The 8,642-nt window shown below is 41.5% G+C and overlaps 1 pseudogene; it reads left to right on the top strand.

Moving 5' to 3' along the window:
* LOC120672369 overlaps window positions 1-6,477 on the top strand; it is a 28,262-nt pseudogene extending 21,785 nt beyond the window's left edge.
* The last annotated feature ends 2,165 nt before the right edge of the window (window positions 6,478-8,642 follow it).

Genomic DNA, 8,642 nt, shown 5'->3' on the forward strand with positions numbered 1-8,642 from the left:
ATCTTTATTCAATTCGAGCCACCGAAGTTGTCTCATGTTGAGATCGGATTGAGTGAATATATAATTGAGGCTCTTATGATCGGTGTAGATGTTGCAATGATTTCCAAGAAGATAGTGACGCCATATCTTTAGAGCATGGACAACGGCCGCAAGCTCTAAATCATCGGTAGGATAATTTTCTTCATATCGCTTGAGTTGACGAGAGGCATAGGCCACCACTTAGCCTTCTTGCATAAGAACACAACCAAAACCAATGCGAGAGGCATCACAATAGATACCAAAGCTCTTGTGAATATTTGGTTGAGCAAGAACGGGAGCGATAGTGAGACGATCTTTGAGAGTTTGGAAGGCTTCCGCACAAGCTTGGAACCATTCAAACTTGACTCTATTTTTCAACAACTCGGTCATAGGCTTTGCAATCTTGGAAAAGTTCTCTATGAACCGGCGGTAATAGCCCGCAAGTCCAAGAAAACTCCGGATATCGGTAATGTTTTGAGGTTGCTTCCAATTAAGAACATCTTGCACCTTGCAAGTATCCACGGTAATAACATCCTTGGAGAGAATATGACCAAGAAAAGATACTTCTTCAAGCAAAAACTCACATTTGCTAAACTTGGCATAAAGACGATGCTCTCTAAGCTTTTGGAGTACAATATGAATATGACGAGCATGATCTTCTTGGGTCTTGGAATAGATAAGAATATCATCAATGAAGATAACCACAAAGACATCAAGTTCTTCCATGAAGATGTTATTCATCAAATACATGAAGTAAACCGGTACATTGGTGAGGCCGAATGACATGACGGTGAATTCATAGAGACCATATCTAGTAGAGAAGGCTGTTTTTCGAATATCTTCTCTTCAAATCTTGATTTGATGATAGCCTAATCTTAGATCAATATTAGAGAAATAACGAGCTCCCGAGAGTTGATCGAATAAGATATCAATATGAGGAAGTGGATATTTGTTCTTGGGTGACCTGATTTAACGGACGGTAGTCAACACACATTCGCAAGCTATCATTTTTCTTCTTCACAAAAAGAGCCGGGCATCCCCAAGGTTGAGCACCCGGTGCACGAGGTGGAGGAGGTGGCCCCATGCGTGGACGTGAGGAGCTACCACCCACCGAGATGGGAGCGGGGCGCTTGTTCTTGGCCTCAAGCGTCTTCATCTTGTGCTCGGCGCGAATGACAACATTCACCAAGTCATTGAAATCATCAAACTCGGTAGTAGAGAGCTTGTCTTGCAATTCGTCAGAGAGCCCATCATAGAAATGCTCTTGCTTCTTGTCTTCATTAGCCACTTCTTCGGGCGCATATTGAGAAAGAGTGTTGAAGACATTGATATAGGTCATCACATCACGATTGTCTTGTGTGAGATTAAGAAATTCCTTTTTCTTGATATCCATGATACCCTTGGAAATATGAAAAGAGCGAAATACCGCCCGGAATTCCTCCCAAGTGAAGCGGTAATTAGCAGGGTGAGAAGCCTTGAAACCCTGCCACCAAGCTCTGGGGGCACCATGAAGTTGATGAGTGGCAAAGAGAACCTTCTCATATTGATCACATTGAATAAACCCAAGTTTCTCTTCAATAGTATTAAGCCAAAAGTTCGCATCCAAAGAATTCTTGAAGCCACGGAAAATGGGTGGATTAGTGCGAAAGAAATCCCCAAACTTGTTGACTTGAGGTTCTTCCCTTTGATCTTGGTTGCCACTGTTGCCCATTTGATTGACCATGTGCTCGAGGAGTTGAGTTTGCCCAGCTAGAACATCCGCAAGGGTGGGGTGAATGGGTGAATCAGGAAGAGCGCCATTGTTGTTGTCATTATTATTATTACCACCCGAACCACTGACACCATTTCTCTCGATTCCTGAACGAACACCATCCTATTATCAATGAAATAGGTTAGCGATTCAGAGTGAGGGATAAAGAATGATGTTCGAGAGAAAGGTGAATGATAATGCGTAGATAAAAATCCATCACATAAACGACACAAGACTAATAATTAGGCAACAAACTCTAAGAGAAAGGCATATCGTATTCACTATGAATCAACAATATATTGGGATTCAAAAATCTGGACAGCAACACATTGAGTTGATTTGGTGCAAATTTGGAGGCCAAGAGAGTAGGAAAAATTGTCCCAAATTATTCCAATAAGTACTAGACATGTATGAGTGCATGCATGCGAGATATGGGTGCAACACGACGTCTTCTCACTTCGTTACACACAAGATCACAAACTTAACAACAAAATTCCAGCAAGCTTGCAATAAGGTAAAGATGCGATAACTTGCATAAATTAAGTAACAACTAGGAAATATTAAGTATAGATGATAACAACCAAGTCAAGGCAACACAACCATAACCATTCAACAAGTTCACAAGAGCACGATTAATCGTTTACCACTCGTTCTCACCACGATACAACCACATTGCCCAAGCGCTACGATTAATCTCCATTGACATGCCCCAAGCTTCAAAATCGAGAGCATGACATGTCAATGGAGATGGCAATTCAAGAGGTGGCTCGGAGTGCCATCGTCGTGCTTCGCCATGAGCATTCAGAGTTTTGGGAGGAACCCTTCACCTACCTCCCGTGCGGGCACGTGAGGATCCGATTGCCCATGTTGTTACGCCTCCGAATGGGCCTTTCACTGTGGAGAGATGCATGGCTGAGGCCATGACCGCATATGAGATTGAGAACCGGAGCTTGGTGTGGGAATTGGAGGAGACGAGAAGGCGCCTCGTCATTCTCCAAGTTCAAGTGGAGCCTTATATAAGGATGATGAGATTATCGAGGACGGTGCCCAATGCTTGGCCTCAAAACACGCCACAAGAAGCCCCTCTTTCCCACCGTTATCCGCATTTGGTGGGTGTGTGGGCCCAAGCAAGGCGTGGGTACAACCCTATCTCCATGGGGTTGCGCGTGCGCCGGATCCATGCGGAGCCCACGACTCGAGAGTCCCTTTTGGGAGATTCGGAGCCCCTTCACCCATAAATCTTTTGTCTAGTATGAGGGGAAAGGATGCCCATTGTTCCAAAGTGCTAGTAGAAAGAACGTAGCGCTTGGGCAATGTGGTTGTATCGTGGTGAGAGCAAGTGGTAAACGCTTAATCGTGCTCTTATGAACTTGTTGGATGTTTATGGTTGTGTTGCTTTGACTTGGTGGTTATCATCTATGCTTAATATTTTTTAGTTGTTGCTTAATTTATGCAAGTTATCGCATCTTTACCTTATTGCATGTTTACTGGAATTTTATTGTTAAGCTTGTGATCTTGTGTGTAACGAAGTGAGGAGACGTCATGTTGCACCCATATCTCGCATGCATGCACTCATACATGTCTAGTACTTATTGGAATAATTTGTGATAATTTTTCCTACTCTTTTGGTCTCCAAATCTCTACACCTAATCAACTAAATATGTTGCTGTCCAGATTTTCGAATTACTTTATCTTGTTGATTCATAGTGAATACGATACGCTTTTCTCTTAGAATTTGTTGCCCAATTATTAGTCTTGTGTCATTTATGTGATGGATTTTTATTTACACATTATCATTCATCTTTCTCTCAAACATCATTCTTTATCACTCACTCTCGATCGCTAACCTATTTCATTGATAATAGGATGGTGTTGCGTTCGGGAACCGAGAGGATTGGTGCCAGTGGTAATAATAATAATGACAACAACAATGGTCCTCTCCCCGATCCACCCATTCAACCCACCCTCGTAGATGTTCTAACTCAGCAAACTCAACTCTTCGGGCACATCGTCAATCAAATGGGCAACAATGGCAACCAAGGTCAAAGGGAAGAATCTCAAGTCAACAAGTTTGGGGATTTCTTTCGCACTAATCCACCCATTTTCCGTGGCTCTAAGGATCCTTTGGATGTGGACTTTTGGCTTAATACTACTGAAGAGAAACTTGGGTTTATTCAATGTGATCAATATGAGAAGGTTCTCTTTGTTGCTCATCAACTTCATGATGCCTCCGGGATGCCTCCGGAGCTTGGTGGCGGGGTTTCAAGGCTTCTCGCCCTGCTAATTACCGCTTCACTTGGGAGGAATTCCGGGCGGCATTTCTCTCTTCATATTCCCAAGGGTATCATGGATATCAAGAAGGAATTTCTTAATCTCACATAAGGCAATCATGATGTGATGTGATGACCTATGTCAATATCTTCAACACTCTTTCTCAATATGCGCCCGAAGAAGTGACTAATGAAGACAAGAAGCAAGAGCGTTTCTATGATGGGCTCTCCAAAGAATTGCAAGAAAAGCTCTCTACTACCAAGTTTGAGGATTTCAATGACTTGGTGAATGTTGCCATTTGCGCGGAGCACAAGATGAAGAAGCTTGAAGCCAAGAACAAGCGCCCCGCTCCTATTTCGGCGGGTGGTAGCTCCTCACGTCCACGCATGGGGCCACCTCAGGCAGTGTTTGGTTTGGGATGAAAAAAAAATTCATGAAATTTTTTTGCATCTTTGACCACTAATTAGTAGTATTAAATAAAGTATAATTACAAAACCACCTACAGAACCCCTAGGTAAATTCGCGAGATGAATCTAATAAGACCTTCGACCGCATGATTAGAGCATGGTTAATGTAGCATTACTGTAGCAAATCATGGTGAAACTTGGCTGATTAGATTCGTCACGCAAAGTTACACCCATCTGTGAAAATGTTTCGCAAATAGACTTTATTTAGTACTTCATGCATGCAAGATTCTGTTTTCGCGAAATTTTTTTGAGGGGTAACCAAAAGCGCCCAAAGTCGGTTTTGATTATAGATTGTTTGCATGTCAGTTTGAGAGAGCTATGTCTGATTTGTTAGCAAGATAGAATGACTTAATTTTTTGCTTGAATGGGCTTGACAACTATGCCTACATAACTCATGAATGCTCAAGTCATCCTACAACTCAAAACCAGTGGGCATCTGAATTTAGAATGTGTTTGGTTCATTATTATCTGGATTGATGCTTTACGCATACCACATTTAGCAATCCTGCATGACTAGCAGACTAAGCAGTCCTTTTGTGTAGCAAGCCTGAAAGTTCTCTTCCTCTTTTAGTCTTACCTGTGTCTCTTCCTCTTTTAGTCTTATCTGTGTGGTAGATATCGCTTTACAGGACTGTAAATAACCCATCAGAACTATGCCCTCTGAACTTCTGGATCATTTAAGGCTTGAAATAGCTGTTTAACCATTTGAAAATATCTGTGATATGATGAATACCTTAATTCATGATAAAGAACCGAAGTACAAAAAATAATTTTCTGAAGTTGCATTTGACTTCACATGACTGGTGTTGCTACAATCTTGGGGGGAGAAAAAAAAGGTCCATATGATTTTTTTTATAATGTTATGTGTTAGCTGTTGTGCATTGCTGAACTAACTAAAAACAGCAGCCAATTTGACATACATCTATTGCCTGGATGAATGAAAATTACATACTATGGTAATTCATTGTGTTGGTGCAGCCATACGATTTCCTCGCCCTGGTACCTGTCATTGAAGGAGCTGGAGGGTCAATAACTGACTGGAGGGGAGACAAGCTCCATTGGCCTGTCACTGCAAAATCACAGCCCACAAGTATACTCTCCATTCTTCTCATTAAGATTGATGAAGTTCCTTTCGGTGTATATGGGTCCTTTCTACGCAGCTTCAATCCTACAGTAAACACTGGCCCTGTGAACATTGATCTTGGTTCTCATTAATTTGATACGATTATCAACCTGTGTGCCAACATGTGTTACACTAAAAAGTTGTCTTATTGTCACTTCAATCGTGCAACTTACTGCTTTTGGTCAGCATACCTTCAGTTCTTGTCACGCTGCATTGTTGGTCCTTTTTGCAGGTTTCAACGTGTAGCAGCTGGAGACGCCCGTGTCCACAAACAGGCTCTTGATGCACTGCAGTGGCAGCCTGCTGCTTAGATAAGCCCTATACAATTTACAGGTGATATAACCAATAATAAGCTTCGCCTGTACGCTGCCCCCAATCGGCTGGCCCTGCCCTAATAATCCACAGCATGAACTATGAAGGAATTCTGTTGCACCTTGGAGTGCTTGGAGACGCTTAATTGAGAACGTGTTTCGTGTTGCTTCTCCCCTGGCTTATCTGGTGCTGCACGCTGGTTGAATTGCAAGCTTAGATGATTTCCAGCCCTGGTTTGAACTTTGAACCGTGCCGAGGTATATGTTAGCCTGGATTTGGGGCGCTTTTCTAGCTTGACTGACCCTTGCATTGAACGTCGCCAAATGACAGCTATCTGTTGAAGATTTGTAAGATATATACTACTCCCTCAGTCTCAAATTATTAGTTGTTTTGGATTTTCTAGGTGCATAGTTTTTGCTATGCATCTATATATATATATTATATCTAAGTGTATAGCAAAATTTATGTATTTGATTGCTTCCTATCGGCACACCTGTGCTGCGAACTTCTGCACGTCAATGACTTTTGATTGGCTACATCGGACAGGTCTAATCAGAATATTGAGTGAACGAGCGCTAGCTCGGCTGGTGGGAGTGCGGTAGCGAGAACCATCAGGTCGGGGGTTTGATCCCCGGCTCGCACAGGGAAAAAAAATTCCCTCGCTTGTCCCATGTCTAAAAAGCATAGTTGGGGTCCGGTCTTTCTCACGGGTAACAGGTCACTATGTATGGGTGGGGCAGGGGTTCGGGGTTTTTCTAGACTTGCTTGAGAAAGTCTTCTTTTTAGTGTAATGCCGTGGGGGCGGTCTCCCCCCGCAGGTCTAGTTTTTTTTTCTAATCAGAATATTGACTGATCAGAATAACAGCGAATTTGATGCCTTTGGTTCTGGTCCCGCTTCAGTGTGTGCTCTTTTAAATTTCTCGTTTCAATTTGTTATCGCTCTGTAGCTATCGTATGCCATTTGGTTATTACTGCAAATATCATGGATCGTTCGCCTGTCGTTATAATGCTTTATTTAATATTTCAGATTAAAATAAATCGTGAATTGCCTCTAATTCCACGCAATGTTCCTCTCCCCACGCCATTGACTCTCTGTGCCTGATTGGTCCTCCCCTCCCTACCGCTCGATTTTCAAGCACGGGAGCGGGTCAGGGAGGAGTCGGACAGACACAGACCCCTGCGGAGTCATGTGACATGTTTCTTGGCCCTTCCTGACTGAATTCTCATGTGGATTGCATGCCGAGTGCTCTACAAAATATGTGAATACAACGTAATCAATCTTTTTTTTGGCAATGTTCCAATCTGCTTAGGATTGTAAAAAAAGGTTTACAACTGATGGTGAAGGTTAATTGGTATCATCTTGCACTGCAGATGAATAAAGATGAGCAGCACGGATGAATCAAGATGAGCAGCATAATGACGTCAATTGTCAAGACACAAGCCGAGGATTGCGACAAAGAGCTTGCAGTCTGTTTTGGATGGCATAGCGAGGGTCACTGTATTGCAATTTTGCAGTAATTAATGTGTAAGGATAACATGGCAGGAATGTGCAGTCAGATTTTTTTAACCCTAGCAATTTGCACGATTGTCGCTACGCTATCATGGTGAGTAATACTTTCTTCGATTCAAATTATTAGTCATTTTAGCTTTTCAAGATATATAAATTGTACAATAGATTAAGACTATATATATGTATAATAAAATCTATACACCTGAAAAAGTTAAAACGCCTAATAATTGGAAGAGCCATGCCACCCTCACCACCCGCTATAAAAAAAGAAACCCACCACCCATGCACCAGTAAAGCTGAAACGCCAAATACTTTTTTAATCCTAATTTATTGGTCATTTTGCCTTTCTATAGACATAGATTTTGCTGCGTACCTTTAAATTGGATAATTATTATTTAGCTAGTTAAGCCATCCCCAACCCTCAACCTAGGATGGTTTCTATAGTATTGATTACACTGCCATCTAGAATGTTTAGTTTAGGTGGCACTATATTGAATGAGAGAGAGTGAAGAGATGAAGAAACTGGATCTCATGCAAGACCCAATTTCTACACAAGAATTACTAACACTATCAAATTTTGCATTGGGAGAGAGTAGTGTTCCCATGATAAGTAAATAACAAATATGATTCGTTGATAGGAGAGAGAATAATTGGATAAGTATAATTATTGACCCATAAGAAGAAATTATGCATTGAGGGATGTAGTTTCTAAACATAGTATCTTCCTTATGTGGCGGTATAGACACTATCTATAGACACTATGGGTTGGGATCGGTCTTATAAGGACTTTAGCTAATTGGTGGATCTAAACATGCTCTAAGTCTAACCTTTAGTCCTTAAAAATTAAGCGATGTACTAAGCATCATTTCCACAAACGATTCCGTTGACTTGATAAAAAAAAGGTTGTATTAAAATTAGAGAGCTGATCGACGATGGCTTATCAGCACACATAACCAAAACTAAATAATTACAAACAAGCTTTATTCCAGAATAGATCGATATACTATAAGCTTGCTTCTTACGGTTGCATGCGGCTCTAAAAGTAGCTCCGGCTTTGGCTCCTCTGGTGGAGTTGAGTGTATTGAAAAAATATTTGGTAAAACGGCTCATCCTTATTGTTTAATATATGTAGAAAAGATCAAATGACCATATTACCCTTATCTATTTATTTTTTCTCAATTTCCTATTTCT

This window comes from Panicum virgatum, chromosome 5N, assembly GCF_016808335.1.
Source record: "Panicum virgatum strain AP13 chromosome 5N, P.virgatum_v5, whole genome shotgun sequence".
NCBI classification, from domain to species: Eukaryota; Viridiplantae; Streptophyta; class Magnoliopsida; order Poales; family Poaceae; genus Panicum; species Panicum virgatum.